The sequence below is a fragment of the Felis catus genome, chromosome X (genome assembly GCF_018350175.1).
Source record: "Felis catus isolate Fca126 chromosome X, F.catus_Fca126_mat1.0, whole genome shotgun sequence".
Taxonomy (NCBI): domain Eukaryota; kingdom Metazoa; phylum Chordata; class Mammalia; order Carnivora; family Felidae; genus Felis; species Felis catus.
The window spans coordinates 105,587,607-105,613,474 of NC_058386.1; the positions used below are offsets into that span (position 1 = coordinate 105,587,607).

The 25,868-nt window shown below is 37.9% G+C and overlaps 1 pseudogene; it reads left to right on the forward strand.

The window, feature by feature from the left end:
* The first annotated feature begins 22,884 nt into the window (after positions 1-22,884).
* LOC101089500 lies at positions 22,885-23,652 on the forward strand (annotated as a pseudogene).
* Positions 23,653-25,868: the final 2,216 nt, after the last annotated feature.

The following is a 25,868-nucleotide window of genomic DNA, read 5'->3' on the forward strand; positions in this document are numbered from 1 at the left end:
TCTGGTGGGTGTGTGGTGATATCTCACTATGGCTTTAATTTGCATTTCCCTGACAACTACTGACATTGAACACAGTTCCATGTGCTTAGTAAGGTTGATCTATTTTTATAGTGGTAGACTACACATATCTTCCACCAATTAATCTGAGACACCATTAGCCTAAAGTGTTTTTTGTATTGAGGAGGGCAGGGCTAATGGAGATTATGGGGTGACCTAATGCCCTTCTGTCAAGCAACCTCTTAGCATGGTCACTGTGTCTAACCCAGGCAAAGGCTGTTGCTGCTGCCACTGCTGCCTTTAACTGAATTTTTTGAGCAATTATTTTCTCAGGCCTCATGATCATACTTCTATTTTTTTCTGGTATCTTAAAAATGAACCCAAAGTTTATTGTTGCTCCTTCCAGGACTTAAACTTTCATTTCCAGACAGAAAAAAGGGGGAAGTCAACTTTTGAAATCCACAGTTCATAGATTTATGTCCCTATAGTCAGTCCACATACTAGAGATAATCTTAATACTATATAACTCTATTATAATTCAAGTCTCACCGAATTTGATAAATGGCACCTCCAAAAAATAATTTAAAAATTAGAGAAAGAAAGAGTGGCAAGGAATTAGAGAAAAATCAAAATAATGAAGATGAAGTAACACAGTTACCTGAAAAGTGCAGAAATGCCAATATTTTTGGTGTGAAGGAATCCAGCTCAGACTGACTTGGTATGATTTCATTCTCTTCCATCCAAATGAATTTTGTACAGTGAGGCTTAAGGTTAGGAAAGGATTAACAATCAGCTGCATACATTTCAGAAGCTTGAATGTTTTAAACTGAAGGAATCTGCAAGGTCATCTAATACAACTCTCTGCAGAATGCAGGAATCAACACACAGAACCCATAAGTGTTTCTATCTTTTTAAAGTCCATTGGTCATAGTGATGGAGCCACACAAAATAGATCTATTGTCTTCTACATGTCAGCACTTAGTAAGTCACAAAAAGACTATATGCCCTCTACCCTCAACTCAGGTTTGCTTATAGAAACTATTAAGCATCCTGGTCACCTTTGTTTATCACACTTCAGTTTGTCAATATTGTCCTTAAAATGCCCCCCACAAACAGTGTGTTATGTGATCTGACTAGCACAGATAATAGTGTGACTGTAACCTTCCAAAACAAATGTAATGTACTCTCAGATTACATTAGCTTTTTGGTTACAACATCAGCATTGACTGGTTTTGCCACTACAGTCAACTAAAAACCTTAGGCTTTTTTCACAAGCAGTCACTTCAGCCTTGGCTTCCTTATTTGAGTCTTTTTTTCTTTTTGGAGGTGGAAAGGAAATTGAATATAGAACTTTTCATTAGCATTTATTATACTTCATGTTTTTAGTTTCAGTCCACTGCTCTAACCTGGCAACATTCTGTCATACCCTGTGAAAATTCTTTGTAATTTCACCATTTACTTTTGTTTAAAAATATTTCCATAATATCTCAGTACACTTCTCTGCTTTAGAACCTAGAATCTAAAGAATAAAACTGAATCATTCCTTCTTGATGCCTCAGGCTCATAAAGAGTCATGATTATGAGCTTCAGTATTTACTGTCCAGGACCTTAGGAACATAGAAGAAAAAGAAAATACAGGACACTGTTTTGTAACTGTATTGAGCTCAGGACAACCTATAGAGAAATTTTTGTTTCACTAAATACCTGATATAACATCATCTTCCTTATTTTTCTTCTTTACTTAGGAACAGGTAATGACAATAAATGACAAATCTGTATAACTCAGGGTCCAAGTTAATTGGATTTAATTCCATTGAGACTTTATTGGACTGTCATTTAACTAAGTCACTAACTATGTAACTTACTCAAATTGACTGATAATATTATCTACTCATGAAGAAAAGATCAGGCTAAAAATATTCCATCAGAAACCAATGTCCTCACCATACACTTGTCAGGAGGCAGTGGGGTTACTTTGCTCTTTGATCTAGTCTCCTCACTTATTTAACACCAGAACTTTCTAAAAGGTTAACTTTGCATTTTATGTTTACCAGAATAACATAGATGAGTGAGAGTTTACTGAAAAATCACCTATGCAGGAAAGATTTTAAATGTTATAATACAAGTATTCTTCATAACGATTTGACATCTTTCATATTACCCCTCAAGAAAGTGCATTACCAAAGGATAATTCATGATGAATACGTCAACACTCTATAGCTGCTTTTTACAAAAGCTATAATGTAAACCCCCCACTTGCCTTTAAATCTAAATTTTCACTGTTTGACTAAAACACTCATTGCCGGAAACTAATCAGAAGTCTCTCTGAATCTTAGTTCATACCTACATTATGTGCCCCCACCCTTATTCTTATCTTTATCCAAAATCTTGGTTTGGATAAAGGTCCAGTAATTACATGTACTCAACCAAAGGAGGTTTAAATCTGCAAAGGAACTGTTCTCTGGTGAATACTAATCAGGCAAAATATGTAGTCTTTGATCAGAAGCAACTAAAGACCTCAGACAAGCTCATTAAAAGCAAATACTGACTTTGTTTAAATATTTTGCTCTCAAACTTTATTCATTATCTATAATATTTATCATATCTCAAAATAGTTTAAAAAATAGTTGAACTGTTTGGAATTTTTGTTCGAGGATTTTAGAAAGCTCCAGTTCCCTCACCCAACTCCCAATGGTCAGAACCTAAACAGAATACTTCCAAGTGTCTATGTACTATTGTATGGTAGGAGCATGAGGTGATTCAGATAGGTCTGCTTTCCAATCCCATCTCAGTCATCTCACTGTTAATACATATTTCACAGGGTTGTCATAATAATAATTTCTATAAAGTGTATGGTGTATAATAAGTACTCAATAAAGACCAGTTTCTTTACCACTTATACCTAGTCTTATTCCTGTGTCAAGGTTAAACACTAAAATCAATACAGAGGAAATTCAAGAATAAGATCCCATTTACACCCTTACTGTCAGATGAACATTTGTTTTAAGTGACATGATCTGTCCCCATCAAAATTATCAGAATCCACATCAAATGAGAGCAACACTTGAATTTCAACACACCCTACATTACATAGGAGAAATTCAAGTTCAGCTAGCTGCCTCATTTAACCAGGATATATGGGTTTGCTTAAATATATAGTACCTTAAAAATAATAATATAAAACCCCAATTCATGGATTTACTCATTTTAGTTCTTTGTTATACGTATGTGACAATTTGGTATCTGTTTATACACTGTGACATATGTATGTGTGTGTGTATTTTATATGTATGTTTATGTTTTCTGGGTTTTTTTTTTCTTTCTCCTAAATCAGGCCAAAAACCTTTTGAGATCAGGGATTGTATCCCTATCATAGTAAGACCCCTACCATTAATGGCATGTATGTCTTCCCCATTAGACTAAGCTTTCCTGGCAAACAAGGACCAAACCTCTTCCAACCCAGCTCAGAGTCTAAACCACAAATGTTGCTATCAATCCCTTGTTGATCAATTATGTGAGCATAGAGCAGAGCCTGAATATTACTGATAGATGCTGAGAGCAGCTGAATATGTATCTCAGAAATCTGTGTCACACAACATTGGGCCCTAGATTTAGGATATCCATGATGAAGTCATTTCTGAATGAGGTGCTTAAATGGCTAAGGAAACCACAGATGCTCCCTTTGAATTAATAGAGTCGCAGCTAAGTGGCCAATAAAATGCATCAATAGGGAAGCACACTAAGAACATAACTGGTAGGGAAGTTCTTGGAATGTAAACGCTGGGATAGAATTCAGAGACCACCTGGGTTCCTGTCCTGACTCTACCACTGACTTTCCTGTGATTATGACTAGTTTACTTTATCTGGGTCTCAGATCCTAGATCGTTATGAAATGAGCAGATGAGACCCTATATTCCCTCCCAGGTCTAACAGCCTAAAGTTCAATATTAAATCAAAATTGATGCTCCTATCTCAGAACTCATACTAAAATTAATCTATATGATATAGGTTGGCATATGATCAATTGTTGTTTTAGTCTTGAATTGTTTCTTATACATTCAGCTTGTATCCCTGATACAGGAATCATGGCTCACAGGAATCATGGCCCACAAATCTGTATTTTAGGTCAAAACCTAGGCCATGGCTGCTCAAACTAGCACATGTTTTTACAAATATCTGTGTTGATTGATTGAACTGGATAATGAAGAATCTGACTAGTGATGTGGCCTCACAGCTGGGATGTCAAGATTAGCAAGGTAATATACATTAACACTGGCACTGCTTTGAGCTTACTAAATAAGAGATGATATAAGTTCAGAGTAAATGCACAGATCAGGATCAATTTTCTATTTCCTTATAAACTTTTCCAGTGCTTAGCAAATATAAAATAACATGATGAGATCTGCTGGCTCCTTTGCAAACCTATTTTTTTCCAAGAAGTCTGGTATTTCTATGACCATAAAAGTATAGTTAAAAATAAATTCTTGGAAACCGTGCTCAGGAGCAGACACTGAGATCAGTCCTATGTGGTTTGCTGTGACTGATTCCAGAGATGCTCCTGGTCTCCAACTCTGCTAAATATCCTCTTTCCTTACAGTTTTTTTTTAAATAGTAACTGAGATTATCACCTCTGTGGACATAAGTAGTAAGACTTAGGTAGTTTGGAGAAGAAGGAGCAAGAAATATGTGCTGGGCATTAAAGGAGACCAAGCCCAGAAAAGGGACAAGAAGAAGACACTCAAAGAGAAAAGAGATTCTTATAGTATTTTTTTTTACGATTATACCAGGGCTAGAACAAAAGTGGGAAGGGAAGAAAAGAAAATACACCTTATCTCTTTCATACAATGTAAAACGACAATTTAAATATGATTGGTAAAGGTAACAGCTGTCATTTTATTAAACCCCGAGCATATCTTTCAGCCTTTGACTTCTGCAATGAAATCCAAACACTTTTCACCATCTCTAATGCTACAACCCTAGTCCAAGTCAACATCACCCTTCACCTGGATCTTTTATCAGTCTCCTAACTGGTCCCTTTGTTTCCACCTTTGCCACTTACATCTACCACACAGCAGCTAGAATCATCCTTTCAAAGCATAAATTAGATATCTGACTTCCAACTCTCCAGTGGCTTTCCACTGAAAGTGGAATAAAATCCTACATCTTTGTCATGGTCTTTTGCCTGTCTCTGTGACCTTCATCCTATCATTCTTCCTTTCCCTTTGAAATCCACCTGCACCAACTTTCATTCTGTTCTTTGAACACCCTGAGCTTGTTCTTATCCCCAGTCATCTTACACTTACCCTTCTGCACAAAATTTGTTTTTATGGAATTGCTTTTTAATATTTTTTTGTTTTTATTTGAGAGAGAGAAAGGGAGTGAGTAAGCAGGGTAGACGGGCAGAGGGAGAGAGAGAAAGAGAATCTTAAGCAAGTTTCATGCTCAGGGCAGAGCCCAACACAGGGCTTGATCCCACAACCCTGGGATTATGACCTGAGTCAATGTCAAGAGTTGGATGCTCAACTGACTGGGCCACCTACGTGCCCGTGAAATTGCTTTTTAAAAACATGTTTATTTTCCACATCCCTTCATTAAATGATAAAGTCCATGAGAGAATGGTTCTTATCAGTCTGGAGCATCATTTTATCCTCAGTGTTTGGGCCACAGATGAAATATAATAATTGCCTAATAAAGGTTTGTCAAAAGAATTAATAAATGATAAAGGGAATCAGCAAGCCATCAAGTATAGATGAGGCCAAGAAAGCCCAGCTGAAATTATCTAGCATGACTATAATGAATAAAATGATCATGGTTTTGTCACTTCCTTAGAAACACTCAACACCTCAGAAGCAAAAATGTAATTGATAGAGGTTATCCAGGATTTGGATTGACAAGGCAAAAACTTTGACAGATTGTTAAGGATGTAAGGAATCCCAGGATGTTAGTGAGCACACCCTCGAAAGAGCTGCCCACAGAGCCCAGGTGAGTATGAAGGCCAACCACAGTGGGAGGTACAGGACTGGGAGAACTGAGATTAGTTAAGGGTTTGAAGGTGATGATGGGAATAAAAAGAGGACATTCCATGGGTAATAAGGAGTAAAGAGTCATAGAAGCACAAGAGATTATAGTTAAAGAGGAGGATCAGAATTCAGGATCATGGATCAGTGATGATGAAATGTATGTTATAACCGAAATGAAGGGATTATGAAGTTGGGGGAGTGCAGAGCCAGAATGAAAAGACCCCACAATTACTCAGAACTGTCTTACTTAGCTATAAAATCTCTCCCTTGATAACACTGTGAAACTAATAGACCATTCAACTTTACAATGGACTCACTACTCCTTCAAGTAAAGTCTAGCTCATCATACAAGGTTTATCTTCAAAAGTCTCTGATAGCACCTGATCACTGACTTTGGAAAACCTGGGCCAAAATTAAGGATAAGGGATTTTTTTCTCTAGCTTTCTTTCACTTGTCTTTTCTCCAGTTTTTATGCCCTATCACTAGTTTTAAATATTTTCTTTTCTATACTCAAGAAAGATCCAACCTCTATCAGAGGGCCTTAATGGATCTGATAGCTAATCTAATTCACAGTAAAATGAGAATGGCTCAGAATGACTTAAAGCCTTACCAATCCTTGGTTACATGAAAATTTTGACAATGTCCTGTCTTAACTCAGATCCATGGGTAGTAAACAAGGTGGAAATTTAGGGCCATTGTCAGTGACTCTTTTGCTAGACTTAAGGTCGTCTGCAGCAGACAATATCCCCACGCTTCTCTGCTATGCTATTGAATATTCATGTGGAATTAGTATTTCATAGCAGCACTTGCCCTCTATTTAGATTAAACCTGGATTACAGGGTCTCTGACTACACAGGATCAGAAAGGGCAGCAAAATCTCAGAGCAAAGAAAATGACTCTAATCCCCACACATTTATTTGGCTATACACATACCCTCCAAGGCGAAAGTGTCCCTCCAGGAGTATAAGGCCCTTAGGGACAGATTTCCCAGTGCATTATTTTTAGATCCATTAGTACTAACATGCATGATGGTTGCTAGGATACTATACATTGGGAAAGAAAATGTCACATAATGGTAGGTGCAAAGAGGCAGGCGCTGGCCTGCTTTGCAGACTACGTACTGGGCTGTTACTTATTAGCATCATGATTAGGATCATTTCCCACAGCTTCTGTCTATTTTCCTTCTGGAAACTAGCATGTTGTTGCATTTCAGTTGGTAAAGAGTGTTTATAATTCATATTTTTGAGGAGTAATTGAATTTGTGAAAGTTGAGCCTCATAATTGCTACTGAGGAATCTATTAATAAGTAAGAAGAAGGTTGGGGTGTGTGTGTGTTTTTCCCTATTAAATAGTAACTTCAATTTGGGAATGAAATCACCCTCCATTGATTTCCAGTGTATTCTGCCATTGTTCAGATAGCACTTTCAAAGAGTTCTGTAAATGAGATTTGTAGCTGAGGTAATTGCTGCTGCAAAAGCATGCAATAGAAGCAAGCTTTATAACTGCCACTTTCTTGATGTTGTAACTTAACTACCTCCTTTCCAAGCAAAGCTGTGTAGAAGATGAAGTTTTGTTTGATTTTTGACTTGCATCTTATCTCCAAGAAGGAGGAGACACTCTTGACAATATTTTGATTCCCATCTCACTTTATGTTGTTAATTACCTAACTGGAAAACAAAAACCATTTTAGCAAGTTGTTTGGTATTAATGATTACAGCCTGATTACTCTTACATTTGGGGATTTTCCCTTAAAACTAACAAACAATAATCCATTTTTTGCAATAATTTTTCAGTGGTGTTGCCCAAGAGAGGATAAGTAGCTCCTTCCCAGAGGGAACTTACTACTTCTAAGTGCATGCTTTAGTGAGAGTTGTGGGTGAAACTAAAATTCATCTTTACAGACTGGTCGCCTACATCTGAGTGCCTGAGTGATATTCATTGACAGTGAATGCCCTCTACCTGGGTCAGTGCTTGAAAAGCAGGCTCCTCATCAACCACCAGTCTCTGTGTCTGAAAGGCTATGGAGGGCTCATTAGGAGAACATCATGTATCTGGAACAGGCCCTTCTCCACCGCTAGTATTCTAATTAGAACCATGAGGTAGCCTGGTACCATGCTGGGTCTATATCATATCTCATTATGAATTAACTAGTTTCTATTATAAGTAATTAATACCTTTCTGCCTCTGTCTCTATTTTCTGTCACCCCACTTTGGGATTTGGGGAGGGGGGAATATGTTATTTCTTTAGCTTCCCACAGTCTCTATAGTCTCTATAGCTTCCCACATTCCCTATTTTAATGTTTAAAAAAGTTTTGATGCTATGGTAAATATTAAGAATCAGGTAAAAGTATTTTAAGTGCCTTTACTATAATCTAAATATGGTTGGAGGAGTCAAAACCTCCTATAATCTACAAATAAATTTTAGCCAGCTTTGTAATCTTTGAATTCTTTTTATAACGAGAAAGGAGAAGACAAACAGCTTTTTTTTAATTTTTAAGTTTTATGAAGAAAAGATTCTAATAACGGTGATGATAAAAGATTGCCATGGATGAAGGTTATCATTTGCCCAGACTCAGATTTCCTTCCCACCTAGACCCTTTGCTTGATGTAACTTAAAGTCCTACTATGCCCCCTAACATTGTCAGAATTAGCTGGGTCAGATTTCCTATGAAATACAGTCCTTCAGTAGTACTTAATAGGAAACTGCTCCTAGGGGAATTGTGCAGCCACAGTGAAGAGCCATAAGAAATGGAACAAAAAAAAATGTCAGCTTCAAATTTATCTGTCATAGTAAGCTATCTACCATGAAACTTGCCTGAGGGAGGACGAAAAAGTGGGCTCTTTCATTTGTTTTTTCCATTATTGGTACAAGCTGTTAAGAATGACTGAACATTTCCAATCCCTGAAAGTCATAGGAGATGACCATTGATTGCCAAGAATTTAGTAATGATTCCACTCGACTTGACACAATAGTGGGAGAGCAGCCTGACTGACGGATTTGCTTTCTTGCAAGTGACCAAGGAGACACCTTTAATGTCTTCTATTTTATCAAACTTTTAATTCTTATTTCTTTCTACCGACTGTCTCCCACCATTCACCTAATTTGCTTGGCAAACTTCAAGTGAACAAGAGAGTAAAATTAACAGATAACTAGATGCAGGACCAGGCTGAGGCAGGAATTCACGGGTCTCCAGAAGAAATTCATGTTGTAAGAAGTCAAGGGAAGAACTTAAAGTCAGGGAGTTCTTAACTTCTGGACTTGGCACAGTTTTTGTTTTGTTTTGGAAATGCAAATAGTGTCTGGATGTGAGCACGGACAACCTTGAGAACCAAATTTGTAAAACAAGGAAGTCAGGTGGCTGCAAGTCAATCATGATCCTGAGACAGAAACAAAAGATAAGATTTCATAAAACTGTAATTGTTCCCAAATAGGACAAAAATAAATGGTTTTGTTTGCAGTAGTTTTCAAAGCATGGTCCATGTACTCCTGGTGATTCCTGAGATCTTTTCTTAGAATCTGCAAGGTCAACACTATTTTCATAGTAACACTAAGATATTCCTTGCATTTTTCCCAGCACTGACATTTTTACTGATGTTGCAAAAGCAATAGTAATAAAATTACTGACCCCTTAACATTAATCATGGCAGTGATACCAAATAGTTATTAGTACTATGCTAACTATGGGATATCCATAATATTACTGATAAATACTGCTCATATAAGTTCATCAATATACTTTCTTTTTCAAAAAAATCTTAAAAAATAGGAGCTTCTGTCCTTATTAAAAATTTTTATGTTGGGGCACCTGGGTGGCTCAGTTGGTTAAGCGTCTGACTTCAGCCCAGGTCATCATCTCGCAGTTCGTTGGTTAAAGCCCCACATCTGGCTCTGTGCTGACATCTCAGAGCCTGGAGCTTGATTCAGATTCTGTGTCTCCCTCTCTCTCTGCCCCTCCCCAGCTTGTACTCTCTCTCTCTCTCCCTCCCTCCCTCCCTCTCAAAAATAAAAATTAAAAAAAAATATGTCCATCAAAAATAAACATTAAAAAAATTTATGTCCATGAGCAAATGTTACTGACTTTGTCAAGCATGTTTAAATTCCATGTATCTTTCATGTCACTACAAGAATTTCAGATATAGTCTTCTCTATATGGACATCTATTATATATTGAAATACAGTTAATAGTCATATCTACACTAACGATGAGTTATTCATAATTAAGCCACTAAATGCATATGTGCTATGGACAATGACCAAAAAAAGGCCAATGTTTATAACAGGGAAGAGCCATTTTCAAATTCCTTCTATGGAGGAAGAATAGCTTAATAGTTCCAGAACAGACTCTGCTGCCAGCCAGCCTGAGTTTGAGTCCTAGCTTTGATACCTTCTACCAGAGTGACCATGTGTAATGTACTTAATGAGTTTGTGCTTCATTTTCTCCATTTTCTTAAATGACTATGAACATTAAATGAGTTAATATATGTAAAATGCTTAGAACATGTTTGGCACACAGTATGTGCTATGTAAGTGTTAATTAACAATATGATTGCTAAATTGTTTGAAATTGAGATCATGTGTATTACAATGCTGTTAGAGACATTGATGTGAGTTTATGGAGGCCAACTTATTGTCTTGTACTTTATCAGGTGTCAGTAAAATTTAATTAATTTATGTCTCAGACTAAGAAAATGTTAATTTCTGTTGGCCTGTCACATTTCTATTGAGCTTTCCACAGTTTGAAACTGAATCTTTGTTATTCCCTGGGTTGGGATGTGGCAAGTTCAATACTCAGGTGCATATAAGATTTTCCTCTGGGTTTATGCCACTTTTACCAACACACTGATCTATTTTCTGCTACTAGATTTAAGTTTCCCAGGTTAGTTCTCAATTTCAATGTCTATAACACACTATTTTCTAAATCTGGTTTCATAATAACCCTCTTTCTCACCAAACTACCTTTATTTCTTGAATTATCACAAAATCACTTAATAAAATTAATTTCAATTCACTCTGAAAAGAAGAGTCAAGGAGGGTCTCCGGGGTGTTGTCAATGTCCTATTTTTTTAACCTGGGTGGTGGTTACATGGATGTTTGCTTTGTGATAGTTTATTATGTTGTATATTCATGTTTTTCACACTTCTCTATATGAGTTCTACTTCACAATAAACAGAGATTTAAAGAGGAAATGAAAGAAACAAATAGAGAAAAAGGGTGTGTATGTTCCTTTAGGAGGAGATACAATATGGTCACAGGGATTTTTTTAATTCTTAAATTATGAATTATGTTAGGACATTGCTTTAAAAAATATCAGGTATTCCTGCTTTAACATTTGACATAGGTATACATCTGTCACACAGAAGACTCCATTTCAATGGAGTCTGTTGGTTTCCATTGTTTTAAAACTCCATTCAAATGGGTAGCTCATTTCCAGAAGATAATCTGAAGACAAGGCACAGAGAATGGCAACATATTATTTCAAACTGTTCCAGCAGCAGCTTAGGTTGGTACAGTCTTTTCCCACCAAATATTGCCCAAGGTCACTGAGAGAGGTGACTCTAGTCCGAGCTGGGTACTTAGGATTAACACCATTTGGTTGAGGAGAGTGTTGGTTTTGAATCTTCCATGGCTTGCTTAAGTTCACCTGCGATGTTGACTTTGAAGTCCAGTAAGATAGTGTGTAAATAGCAAATGACAGCTGGCATTTGGTTACTATCCTTCCATGTAAATCAATTAAGAAATTCATTTAATACTTCAATAATTTTACCATCTTCTTTGATCATGTTTTCCAATTCATCCTGTAATTCTAATGTCTGACTTCAATGATCTCTGGCTTTTTACAGCTCTGAGAAACTATATATTTGAATGATGCTAGCTTTTTGGGAGGTGGCTATATTTCTTCCATTTTCTTTCTTCCTTATTCTTCATTCACATTCCTTAGTGTCCTTGACTTATGTTTTTAGAAATAAGTTTTGGCAGACTTCATATGTGAGTCTTGTTCTTTCATAATTTAACTTTTACATATCATATTGTATCTTTTACACCACCCAATATGCAACTTCCATTTGTAATCAATATTCCAAGTCATCTATTTTTATTAACATTTGACAAATAACCATGCTACATGAACAAGAAACTGTATAGACTGGACTATATAAGTGGAGTTTAGTGATGACTTTAAAATTTTAAAAAGATGACATCAGCAGGAATGGCAAAATAAGTACCTTTGAAAATCTTATCCCCTAGAAAAGCAATGAGACCATTGACAAAATTTTAACAATTTTTCTAGAACTCTAGAAATTAAGCAAATGGCTACAATAATCTGATAAGAATTTACTTAAGAAAAATAATTGAATATTGATAAGCACAGTAAGCTTTTTGATGTTTTAACTTAGTCTATTCTATCCCTCTTTCCCCCAGCTCCCACAGTTAGCCTTAAAAACCAACAATATATAATCACAATAAAAATCAGTAGCCAGACAGCCACTGGAGGGGGACTAGGATGGAGTTGGATGCCTTTCAAAGCCCCATTCCCAGAGAACTATCATTATTTGACTTGTTTGGTGATTTTCTAAAATATCCCCTTTGTAAGTCTTGTCTTTAATTGCCCTAAGAGATCACTCAGTTTGAATAGCCTTTTCCTGAGGGGAATTTGTTTAAAACTATTATTGGCAATTGTATACCATTGAGGCCACCTAATGCAATGGATAATAGCTAGACAAATGATAGTTAACAAAAAAACTTAAAAACTGGGAAATTGCATATCCATAGAAGGTTCTGAAAAGCTCCTATATGTTCCCAGAAATCTACAAGACCACACTCATGCATAAGGCTATGCACATGTCCAAAGCTATATACATGCTCAAGAAATACCTAAGAAGTCCATAAGTCATTGTTTCTACATGACCTTGAGGCTCTGCATAAGCAGAGTCATAAACTGCCTGGCTAAGTGTTGAAGATGGGCTCCAACAGACATAAAGAGCCACTCACCAAAGACTGGGCATCTCAAGCATTCCAGGAATTTAACAAAATCTGTAATCATTAGCTGATCCCTAAGATAACTGAGCAGAGACTTCAGGATCCATATATAACAGACAGTACAGAGTTAATTCAGAAAAGTAACTAAATCAACAAACAACAATTAGGAACAAAAACTGTGTGTGTGTGTGGGGGGGAATCTAATTTCCAGAGTTTTCATATTATCTAAAATGTACAGTATTCAGCAAAACAAACATATATGACATACAAATAAACAAAGTATGGCACATAAACAGGACAAAGTGAACAGAAAATCTAGACATTGGACTTACCAGACAAAAACTTTAAATTGGCCATTATAAATATATTTATAGAACTAAAGGATATTATGCTTAAGAAGCAAAATAAAAAGGTATGAGAACAAACTTTCACCACATATAAGATACCAGTTAGCAGATAAAAATTATCAAAAAATATGTAAGAATTCTGGAGCTGAAAAGTAAATAACTAAAATGAAAAATTCACTAGAAATGCTCAATAACCAATTTGAATAGGCAGATGAAAGAATAAGAACTTGAAGATAGATCCATTGAGATTATGCAGTTTAAGAAATAGGAAAATAAGGAAAAATATACACAGTCTCAAAAGACCTGTGGAACAACATCAAACATACTAACGTATATATAATTGGAAGCCCAGAAGGAGAGGGATGAAAAAAAAATGGAAAAAGAATATTATAAAAAAATAATGACTGAAAACTTGCAAATTTTATGCAAAACATTAATCAACACAGTCAAGGAGCTCAACAAATTCCAAGTAGTATAAATACAAAGAGACCCCCACCTGGACAAATCATAATCAAACTATTGAAAACCAAAGATGATGAGAGAATCTTAAAAGCTACAAGATGGAAGCACTCTTCATGTACAAGGTAACCTCAGTAAGATTCATAAACGATTTCTCATCAAACACCAATGATGGTATAAATATATTTTGTTTATAACGTTTTCCTCCTATCTGATTTAAATTTTTTTTTCAACGTTTATTTTTGGGACAGAGAGAGACAGAGCATGAACGGGGGAGGGGCAGAGAGAGAGGGAGACACAGAATCGGAAACAGGCTCCAGGCTCTGAGCCATCAGCCCAGAGCCTGATGCGGGGCTCGAACTCACGGACCGCGAGATCGTGACCTGGCTGAAGTCGGACGCCTAACCGACTGCGCCACCCAGGCGCCCCATCCTCCTATCTGATTTAAAAGGCACATACATAAAGCAATAATTATAAACCTAGATTGATAAGTATACACTGTATAAAGATGTAACTTTATGATAATTGCAGCACAAAGGAGGGTATAGAGAATGGGAATATATAAGAGCAAAGGTTTATTATGTACAATTGAAATTAAGTTGTATTAATCCAAACTAGATTGTTGTATGGAACAATGTTATTTTTAATACATGGAGCAATAAATATGAAAATAACTTTTTAAAAACCCACTAAAAGAAATGATAAGAATTAACATGGTACATTACAAAATATCTATGTAACAAAGAAGCAATCAATAATGGAGAATTATTGAAAATTAATGTCATATAGAAAATGAATAGCAAAGTGGCAGACATACAACCTCTTGTATGAGTAAGTACATTGAATATAAATGGATTAAAGAATAATCAAGAGAGGATTGGCAGAACCAATTTAAAAAATCCAATTATATGCTGTCTACATGAGACTGACTTAGATACAAAATGCAAATAGTATGAAAGCAAAAAAATGGAAAAGATACATTGTGCAAAATACAACCAAAAGAGAGCTGGAGTGGATATACTTGTATAAGACACAATAGACTCTGAGACAAAAGTTGTTACTAGAGATAAAGGATATCTTCTGATGACAGATGAGTCAATCCATCAAGAAGACATAAAAACTATGAAAGCATAAATGCACATGATACTAGATCTCTAAAATACATGAGGCAATAACTGACATAATTGAATGGAAAAATGGACTATTCAACAATATTAGTTGGAGACTTCAATATGTCACTTTCAAAAATGCATAGAACTAGGCAGATGATCAACAAGGTAATAAAATATTTGAAAATCACTACAGAACAAGTAGACCAAAAAGACACCTATAGAACACTTCACCCAATAACAACTTAATGCACATTCTTCTCAAGTGTACATGGAACATGTTACAGAAGAGATGATATGGTAACAGGCCATAAAAGTTGTCTCAATAGACCTTTCGGAAGATGACGGCATAGGAGGACGCAGGGCTCACAGCGCGTCCTGCTGATCACTTAGATTCCACCTACACCTGCCTAACTAAACCAGAAAACCACCAGAAGACTAGCAGAACGGAGTCTCTGGAGCCAGGCACAGATGAGAGGTCCATGGAAGAGGGTAGGAAGGGCGGCAAGGCAGTGCGCGCTGCACAGACTGGCGTGAGGGAGCGGGGGCAGAGGGGCGGCCCGCCGGCCAAGCAGAGCCCCCAAGTCTGGCTTTCAAAAGTGGAGGGGCCTGACGGAGTGTGTTCCCACAGCAAGCGGGACTTAGCATCTGGGAGGTCATAAGTTAACAACTCTGCTCTGAAAGCCAGAAGGCTGGAGGACAAAGGGAGGGAGAGTTGCTGACCCCTGGACGACAGAACTCAGTTTGTTGGGGAACAAAGGCACTCGCCAGTGCCATCTCCCTCGCCCATCCCCCAGCCAAAATCCCAAAGGGAACCAGTTCCTGCCAGAGAACTTGCTCGCTCTGCGCAAATACCCAACACTGTGCTTCTGCGGAGCCACCCCTCCGGCAGCGGGTCTGACTCCCTCCGGCTGCCACAGGGCCCCTCCTGAAGTGGATCACCTAAGAAGAAGCAAGCCAAGCCTGCCCCTCCTGCCCCCGTGCACCTTGCCTACTCACCCCAGCTAATACGCCAGATCCCCAGCACCACAAGCCTGGCAGTGTGCAAGTAGCCCAGACGGGCTACGCCACCCCACAGTGAATCCCGCACCTAGGAGAGGGGAAGAGAAGGCACACACCACTCTGATTGTGGCCCCAGCAGTGGGCTGGGGGCAGACATCAGGTCTGACTGCAGCTCCGCCCGCCAGCTCCAGTTATACACCACAGCACAGGGGAAGTGCCCTGCAGGTCCTCACCACGCCAGGGACTATCCAAAATGACCAAACGGAAGAATTCCCCTCAGAAGAATCTCCAGGAAATAACAACAGCTAATGAACTGATCAAATAGGATTTAAATAATATAACAGAAAGTGAATTAACAATAATAGTCATAAAATTAATCACTGGGCTTGAAAACAGTATAGAGAACAGCAGAGAATCTCTTGCTACAGAGATCAAGGGACTAAGGAACAGTCACGAGGAGCTGAAAAACGCTTGAAACGAAATGCAAAACAAAATGGAAACCACCATGGCTCGGATTGAAGAGGCTGAGGAGAGAATAGGTGAACTAGAAGATAAAGTTATGGAAAAAGAGGAAGCTGAGAAAAAGAGAGACAAAAAAATCCAGGAGTATGAGGGGAAAATTAGAGAATTAAGTGATACACTAAAAAGAAATAATATACGCATAATAGGTATCCAGGAGGAGGAAGAGAGAGGGAAAGGTGCTGAAGGGGTACTTGAAGAAATAATAGCTGAGAACTTCCCTGAACTGGGGAAGGAAAAAGGCATTGAAATCCAAGAGGCACAGAGAACTCCCTTCAGATGTAACTTGAATCGATCTTCTGCACGACATATCATAGTGAAACTAGCAAAATACAAGGATAAAGACAAAATTCTCAAAGCAGCGAGGGGTAAACGTGCCCTCACATATAAAAGGAGACCTAATAGACTCCTGACTGATCTCTCTTTTGAAACTTGGCAGGCCAGAAAGGATTGGCACGAGATCTTTAATTTGCTGAACAGGAAAAATATGCAGCAGAGAATCCTTTATCCAGCAAGACTGTCGCTTAGAATAGAAGGAGAGATAAAGGTCTTCCCAAACAAACAAAAACTGAAGGAATTCGTCACCACTAAACCAACCCTACAAGAGATCCTAAGGGGGATCCTGTGAGACAAAGTACCAGAGAAATCACTACAAGCATAAATCATACAGACATCACAATGACTCTAAACCCGTATCTTTCTATAATAACACTGAATGTAAATGGATTAAATGCGCCAACCAAAAGACATAGGGTATCAGAATGGATAAAAAAACAAGACCCATCTATTTGCTCTCTACAAAAGACTCATTTTAGACCTGAGGACACCTTTAGATTGAGAGTGAGGGGATGGAGAACTATTTATCATGTGACTGGAAGCCAAAGAAAGCTGGAGTAGCCATACTTATATCAGACAAACTAGACTTTAAATTAAAGGCTGTAACAAGAGATGAAGAAGGGCATTATATAATAATTACAGGGTCTATCCACCAGGAAGAGCTAACAATTATAAATGTCTATGCGCCGAATACCGGAGCCCCAAAATATATAAAACAATTACTCATAAACACAGGCAACCTTATTGATAAGAACGTGGTAATTGCAGGGGACATTAACACTCCACTTACACAAATGGATAGATCATCTAGACACATGGTCAATAAAGAAACAAGGGCCCTGAATGACACATTGGATCAGATGGACTTGACAGATATATTTAGAACTCTGCATCCCAAAGCAACAGAATATACTTTCTTCTCGAGTGCACATGGAACATTCTCCAAGATAGATCATATACTGGGTCACAAAACATACCTTCATAAGTATACTAGAATTGAGATCATACCATGCACACTTTCAGACCACAATGCTATGAAGCTTGAAATCAACCACAGGAAAAAGTCTGGAAAACCTCCAAAAGCATGGAGGTTAAAGAACACCCTACTAAAGAATGAGTGGGTCAACCAGGCAATTAGAGAAGAAATTAAAAAATATATGGAAACAAACGAAAATGAAAATACAACAATCCAGACGCTTTGGGATGCAGCGAAGGCAGTCCTGAGAGGAAAATACATTGCAATCCAGGCCTATCTCAAGAAACAAGAAAAATCCCAAATACAAAATCTAACAGCACACCTAACGGAACTAGAAGCAGAACAGCAAAGGCAGCCTAAACCCAGCAGAAGAAGAGAAATAATAAAGATCAGAGCAGAAATAAACAATATAGAATCTAAAAAAACTGTAGAGCAGATCAACGAAACCAAGAGTTGGTTTTTTGAAAAAATAAACAAAATTGACAAACCTCTAGCCAGGCTTCTCAAAAAGAAAAGGGCGAGGACCCAAATAGATAAAATCATGAATGAAAATGGAATTATTACAACCAATCCCTCACAAATACAACCAATTATCAGGGAATACTATGAAAAATTATATGCCAACAAATTGGACAACCTAGAAGAAATGGACAAATTCATAAACACCCACACTCTTCCAAAACTCAATCAGGAGGAAAGAGAAAGCTTGAACAGACCCATAACCAGCGAAGAAATTGAATCGGTGATCAAAAATCTCCCAACAAATAAGAGTCCAGGACCAGATGGCTTCCCAGGGGAGTTCTGCCAGACGTTCAAAGCAGAGATAATACCTATCCTTCTCAAGCTATTCCAAGAAATTGAAAGGGAAGGAAAACTTCCAGACTCATTCTATGAAGCCAGTATTACTTTGATTCCTAAACCAGACAGAGACCCAGTAAAAAAAGAGAACTACAGGCCAATATCCCTGATGAATATGGATGCAAAAATTCTCAATAAGATACTAGCAAATCGAATTCAACAGCATATAAAAAGAATTATTCACCAGGACCAAGTGGGATTCATTCCTGGGATGCAGGGCTGGTTCAACATTCAGAAATCAATCAACGTGATACATCACATTAACAAAAAAAAAGAGAAGAACCATATGATCCTGTCAATCGAAGCAGAAAAGGCCTTTGACAAAATCCAGCACCCTTTCTTAATAAAAACCCTTGAGAAAGTCGGGATAGAAGGAATATACTTAAAGATCATAAAAGCCATTTATGAAAAGCCCACAGCTAACATCATCCTCAACGGGGAAAAACTGAGAGCTTTTTCCCTGAGATCAGGAACACGACAGGGATGCCCACTCTCACTGCTGTCGTTTAACATAGTGTTGGAAGTTCTAGCTTCAGTAATCAGACAACAAAAGGAAATCAAAGGCATCAAAATTGGCAAAGATGAAGTCAAGCTTTCGCTTTTTGCAGATGACATGATATTATACATGGAAAATCCGTAACACTCCACCAAAAGTCTGCTAGAACTGATACATGAATTCAGCAAAGTTGCAGGATACAAAATCAATGTACGGAAATCAGTTGCATTCTTATACACTAACAATGAAGCAACGGAAAGACATATAAAGAAACTGATCCCATTCACAATTGCACCAAGAAGCATCAAATACCTAGGAATAAATCTAACCAAAGATGTAAAAGATCTGTATGCTGAAAACTATAGAAAGCTTATGAAGGAAATTGAAGAAGATATAAAGAAATGGAAAGACATTCCATGCTTATGGATTGGAAGAATAAATATTGTCAAAATGTCAATACTACCCAAAGCTATCTACACATTCAATGCAATCCCAATCAAAATTGCACCAGCATTCTTCTCGAAACTAGAACAAGCAATTCTAAAATTCATATGGAACCACAAAAGGCCCTGAATAGCCAAAGTAATTTTGAAGAAGACCAAAGCAGGAGGCATCACAATCCCAGACTTTAGCCTCTACTACAAAGCTGTCATCATCAAGACAGCATGGTATTGGCACAAAAACAGACACATAGACCAATGGAACAGAATAGAAACCCAGAACTAGACCCACAAACGTATGGCCAACTCATCTTTGACAAAGCAGGAAAGAACATCCAATGGAAAAAAGACAGTCTCTTCAACAAATGGTGCTGGGAGAACTGGACAGCAACATGCAGAAGGTTGAAACTAGACCACTTTCTCACACCATTCACAAAAATAAACTCAAAATGGATAAAGGACCTGAATGTGAGACAGGACACCATCAAAACCCTAGAGGAGAAAGAAGGAAAAGACCTCTCTGACCTCAGCCGTAGCAATCTCTTACTCGACACATCCCCAAAGGCAAGGGAATTAAAAGCAAAAATGAATTACTGGGACCTTACGAAGATAAAAAGCTTCTGCACAGCAAAGGAAACAACCAACAAAACTAAAAGGCAACCAATGGAATGGGAAAAGATATTTGCAAATGACATATCGGACAAAGGGCTAGTATCCAAAATCTATAAAGAGCTCACCAAACTCCACACCTGAAAAACAAATAACCCAGTGAAGAAATGGGCAGAAAACATGACTAGACACTTCTCTAAAGAAGACATCCAGATGGCCAACAGGCACATGAAAAGATGCTCAACGTCGCTCCTCATCAGGGAAATACAAATCAGAACCACACTCAGATATCACCTCACGCCAGTCAGAGTGGCCCAAATGAACAAATCAGGAGACCATAGATGCTGGAGAGGATGTGGAGAAACGGGAACCCTCTTGCACTGTTGGTGGGAATGCAAATTGGTGCAGCCACTCTGGAAAGCAGTGTGGAGGTTCCTCAGAAAATTAAAAATAGACCTACCCTATGACCCAGCAATAGCACTGCTAGGAATTTCCCCAAGGGATACAGGAGTACTGATGCATAGGGCCACTTGTACCTCATTGTACATAGCAGCAGTACCTCATTGTTTATAGCAGCACTCTCAACAGTAGCCAAATTAAGGAAAGAGCCTAAATGTCCATCAACTGATGAATGGATAAAGAAATTGTGGTTTATATACACAGTGGTCTACTACGTGGCAATGAGAAAGAATGAAATATGGCCCTTTGTAGCAACATGGATGGAACTGGAGAGTGTTATGCTAAGTGAAATAAGCCATACAGAGAAAGACAGATACCATATATTTTCACTCTTATGTGGATCCTGAGGAACTTAACAGAAACCCATGGAGGAGGGGAAGGAAAAAAAAAAGAGGTTAGAGTGGGAGAGAGCCAAAGCATAAGAGACTCTTAAAAACTGAGAACAAAAAGAGGGTTGATGGGGGTTGGGAGGGAGGGGAGGGTGGGTGATGGATATTGAGGAGGGCACCTTTTGGGATGAGCACTGGGTGTTGTATGGAAACCAATTTGACAATAAATTTCATATATTGAAAAAAAAGGTTGTCTCAATATATATAAAGGGGTTGAAATTATATAAAACGTCTTCTCCAATCACAATGGAATGAAATTAGAAGTCAATAAAAATAGAAAACTCCAGAAACTCACAAAATATGTAAACCTAGAACAACACAATCCTAAATAGCCAATGGAACAAAAATAAATCACAAGTGAAAACAACAAAACTAAAAGTTTGTTCTCTGAAAGGTCAACAAAATCAACAAACCTTACTTAACTAGACTGACTTTGAAAAACAAGACAATGCTCAAATTACTAAAATCAGGAATGAAAGAGGGGATATTAGTACAGATGTCACAGAAACAAGAAGAATTGATTATAAAGGAATACCATGGGGGTATCTGGGTGACTCAGTCAGTTGAACATCTGAGTCTTGATTTAGGCTCAGGTCATGATCCCAGGTCATGGGATAGAGCCTGAGATAGGCTCCGCATTGAGCGTGGAGCATGCTTAAGATTCTTTCTCTCTCTTCTTCTGCCCCTCTCCCCAGCTCGTGCTCTCTCTCTCTCCCAAATAAATAAATAAATAAAATATAAAGGAATACTATGAACAATTGTATGTCAACAAATCAGATAACCCAGATGAAATGTGCAAATTCCTAGAAAGAAGAAAAGCTACTTAAACTAACTCGAGAAGAAAGTTCCAAATAAAGCTTTAAAAAGTAAACAACAGAAATGGGCAGAGTACATGAATAGACACTTTTCCAATGAAGACATCCAGATGGCCAACAGACACATGAAACAATACTCAACATCACTCATCATCAGGGAAATACAATCAAAACCACACTGAGATGCCACCGCACACTGCTCAGAGTGGCTAAAATGAACAGCTCAGGAAACTACAGATGCTGGTGAGGATGTGGAGAAATGGGAACCCTCTTGCACTGCTGGTGGGAATGCAAACTGGTGCAGCCACTCTGGAAAACAGTGTGGAGATTCTTCAAAAAATTAAAAATAGAACTAAAGTGTGGAGATTCCTCAAAAAATTAAGAATAGAACTACCCTATGACCCAGCAATAGCACCCCTAGGAATTTACCCAAGGGCTACAGGAGTGCAAATGCATAGGGGCACATGTACCCCAATGTTTATAGCAGCACTTTCAATGATAGCCAAATTATGGAAAGCCTAAATGCCCATCAACTGATGAACAGATAAACAAGATGTGGTTTATATATATAATAGAATACTACTTGTCAATGAGAAAGAATGAAATCATGCCGTTTGCAGCAACGTGGATGTAATTGGAAGGTATTATACTGAGTGAAATAAGTCAGAGAAGGACAGATATCATATGTTTTCACTCATATGTGGACCCTGAGAAACTTAACAGAAGACCAAGGGGGAAGGGAAGGGGAAAAAATAGTTACAGAGAGGGAGGGAGGCAAACTACAAGAGACTCTTAAGTGCAGAGAACAAACTGAGGGTTGAAGGGGGTGGGGGAGAGGAGAAAATGGGTGATGGGCATTGAGGAAGGCACTTGTTGGGATTAACACTGGGTGTTGTATGTCAGTGATGAACCATGGGAATCTACCCCAAAACCCAAGAGCACACTTTACACACTGTATGTTAGCCAATTTGACAATAAATTATATTTTTTAAAAAAGTAAACAAGTAGAATAAGTGATAATTTTTAAAGACTACTCACAAAGGATAGACCAGGACCACCTTATTCCTCTTGGCTGAGATGGCGACAGCCAAGAGTACCCCAGTCAGTTTGGCACCTCTACTGCACAACAAATTTCTGGCCCCAGTGGCAGATTCCCCCCCACCCTGCCCCTGCCATTCACCTAGTGCTGCATCCTGTGCTCTCCCATCCAGGCCCAAGACTCAGATCCCCACTCTTCTACCCTTGGCTTTTCATGGACACCTATGAAGACCAGCGGTGGAGAGCTCTCAAGCCCACTGGTCAAACAGCTGAGTGAAGTATTTGAGAACAAAGCCCCCAAATCAAATCTTCCCCCAGAGTCTGTTCTGCCTCTAGAGTCAACTTCATCTTCTGAATTGGACTTACCTCTGGGCACCTAGTTTTCCCTTGAGGACCAGATGCCACCTTGGAGCCAGATTGGGCTCCCCTACAAGCAAGTGTTCTCTAAGGAAGAAGCATGACAGCCCTCAGAAACCCCCATGGTAGGCCAAGTGTCAACAAATCCTTGAGAGTTCCTGAGACTTGCTGATCTTCAGGATCTAAGCATGATAGATGGAAAGCAAATGGCAAGATACTAGGGAGATCCACCCTCACCATCCTAGAGGATTAGAACTCCGCTGGAACTCTGACACTACAACAGGGTAAATGGCTTCCACCCCTACCCCCCCAAATGAAAATACTACGGCACTAAATGAAGGGGCCATTCTGGGAACTAGATGACTTCTGGAAACTTGAGGCCAAGTGTGGGAGCAGGGCCAGGACGAGGACAAGAAAAATAAGCACTTTAAAAACTTGGTGAAGAACTAGGCTGTGTGTGGCCCTAGCACTGGGTTCACCAGGGGCCTAGTGATATTGTGTCCTCTCAACCCCTTCTTTCTCTGGGAGACTGGAAAGGGTCATTGTCTTTGAATACCCCTAAACTACCAACTCATCAACTGAGCTCTTTCTTGGGCTTTCTTTGTGTCTCATGTGTTTCTTGTATATTGAAGAAAGTGATTTAAAAAAAATTTAATGAAAATTATCACCAATCCTTCAAAAATTATTCCCTAAAAAGAGAAGAGCAGTGATTACTTCCCAACTCATTCTATGTGGGCAGCATTACCCTGATACCAAACTCAGACAATGAAATCACAAAAATACTATAAGCCTATATCCCTTATGAATATGGATATACAAACTAATCAATAAAATACTAGCAAATAAATTCAGCTGCATATTAAAATGATTATACACCACAATCAGGTGTGATTTATCTCAGAAATGCAAGGATGGTTCAACATACAAAAATCAATGTACTAGATTATACACATTAATAGAATGAAAGAGGGAAAATACTATATGATCATCTCAAGTGATACATAAAAATTATTTGACAAAATACAATACCCTTTTGTGATTTAAAAAAAACACTCAACAAACTAGAAGCAGAAGGTAACTTCCACAAAATGATAAAGGGCATCTATGAAAAATGAACAGCTAATATCATATTTAATGTTGAAAGATTTAGGCTTTCTGTCTACGATCAAGCAAAACACATCTATGGGTCCCATTTCTGTACAATATTATACTGGAGGTACTAGACAGTGAAGAGAGAGAGAGAGGGAAAGATATAGAGAATGAATAGAGAGAAAAAACAGTCATCAAGATTGAAAAGAAAAGTAAAACAATCTCTATTTGTAGATAACATGATCTTGTGTACAGGAAACCCTAAAGATCCCACAAGGAAAAAAAACAAGAAATAATTAACTAGTTAAAGAAAATTTCAGGGAACAAGATTAATATACAAAAACACATTTCACTTCTAAAATACCTGAAAATGAAATTAAGGAAACAATCTTATTTACATTGGCACCAAAAAGAATAAAGTACTGAGGAAAATAAATGTAATAAAAAAGTATAAAAGTTATATCTGAAAACTACAAAACATTGTAGAAAGAAATTAACAAAGATCTAAATGAATGGCAAGAGGTTCCATGCTCAAATATTAGAAGACAATATTGTTAAGATAGCAATATACATCAAAGGGATCCACAGCTTCAACAAAATCCCTATCAAAATCCCAGCTGTCTTTCTGTAGAAATTGGTAAGGAGAGGCTAAAATTCATTTGGAAATACAAGTGACCCAAAATATCCAACACAATTTGAAAAAGAACAATATTGATGGACTCAACACTTCTTAATTTCAAAACTTACTACAAAGCTATAATAATCATAGTAAAAAATACTGTGTGGTACTAGAATAAGGATAGACATATAGATCAATGAAATAGAATTTAGATTTTAGAAACAAACCCTTACATTTAAAGTCAACTTACTTCTGACAAAGATGCCAAGACAATTCAATGGGGAAATAGCCTTTTCAAGAAACAGTGTTGGTACAACCAGATATCCAAGGACTGTGGACCTTTATTTTATACCATAGACAGAAATTAATTCAAAATGCAAGATAGACCTAAATGTAAGAGCCAAAACTATAAAACTCTAAAAGAGAATGAAGGAGTAAATCTTCTTGACCTTGAGTTAAAATTTTCTTAGATATGATGCCAAAGCCACAGTGACTAAAGAAAAAAAGCAAAACCTTCATACATGTTAAAAAACTGTATGTAGTTCAAAGGATATCATCAAGCATATTGTAAAGATAACTCAGAATTAGAGAAAATATTTGCAAATCATATATATGATAAAGAATTTATGAGGCACTTGGATGACTCAGTCAGTTAAGTGTCCAACTCAGTTTGGGCTCAGGTCATGATCTCATGGTTTGTGAGTTCAAGCCCTGCCTCAGGCTCTGTGCTGACAGCCTAGAGCCTGCTTGGGGTTCTCTCTGTATCTCTCTCTCTCTTTCTCTCTCCCTCCCTCTCCGTTCCTCCCCTCTCGCTCACTTGCTGTCTCTCTCTCTAAAAATAAATAAACATTAAAAAATTTATGTATAGGGGCGCCTGGCTGGCTCATTCGGTCAAGCATCTGACTTCGGCTCAGGTCATGATCTCTCTGTCCGTGAGTTCAAGCCCCCCGTTGGGCTC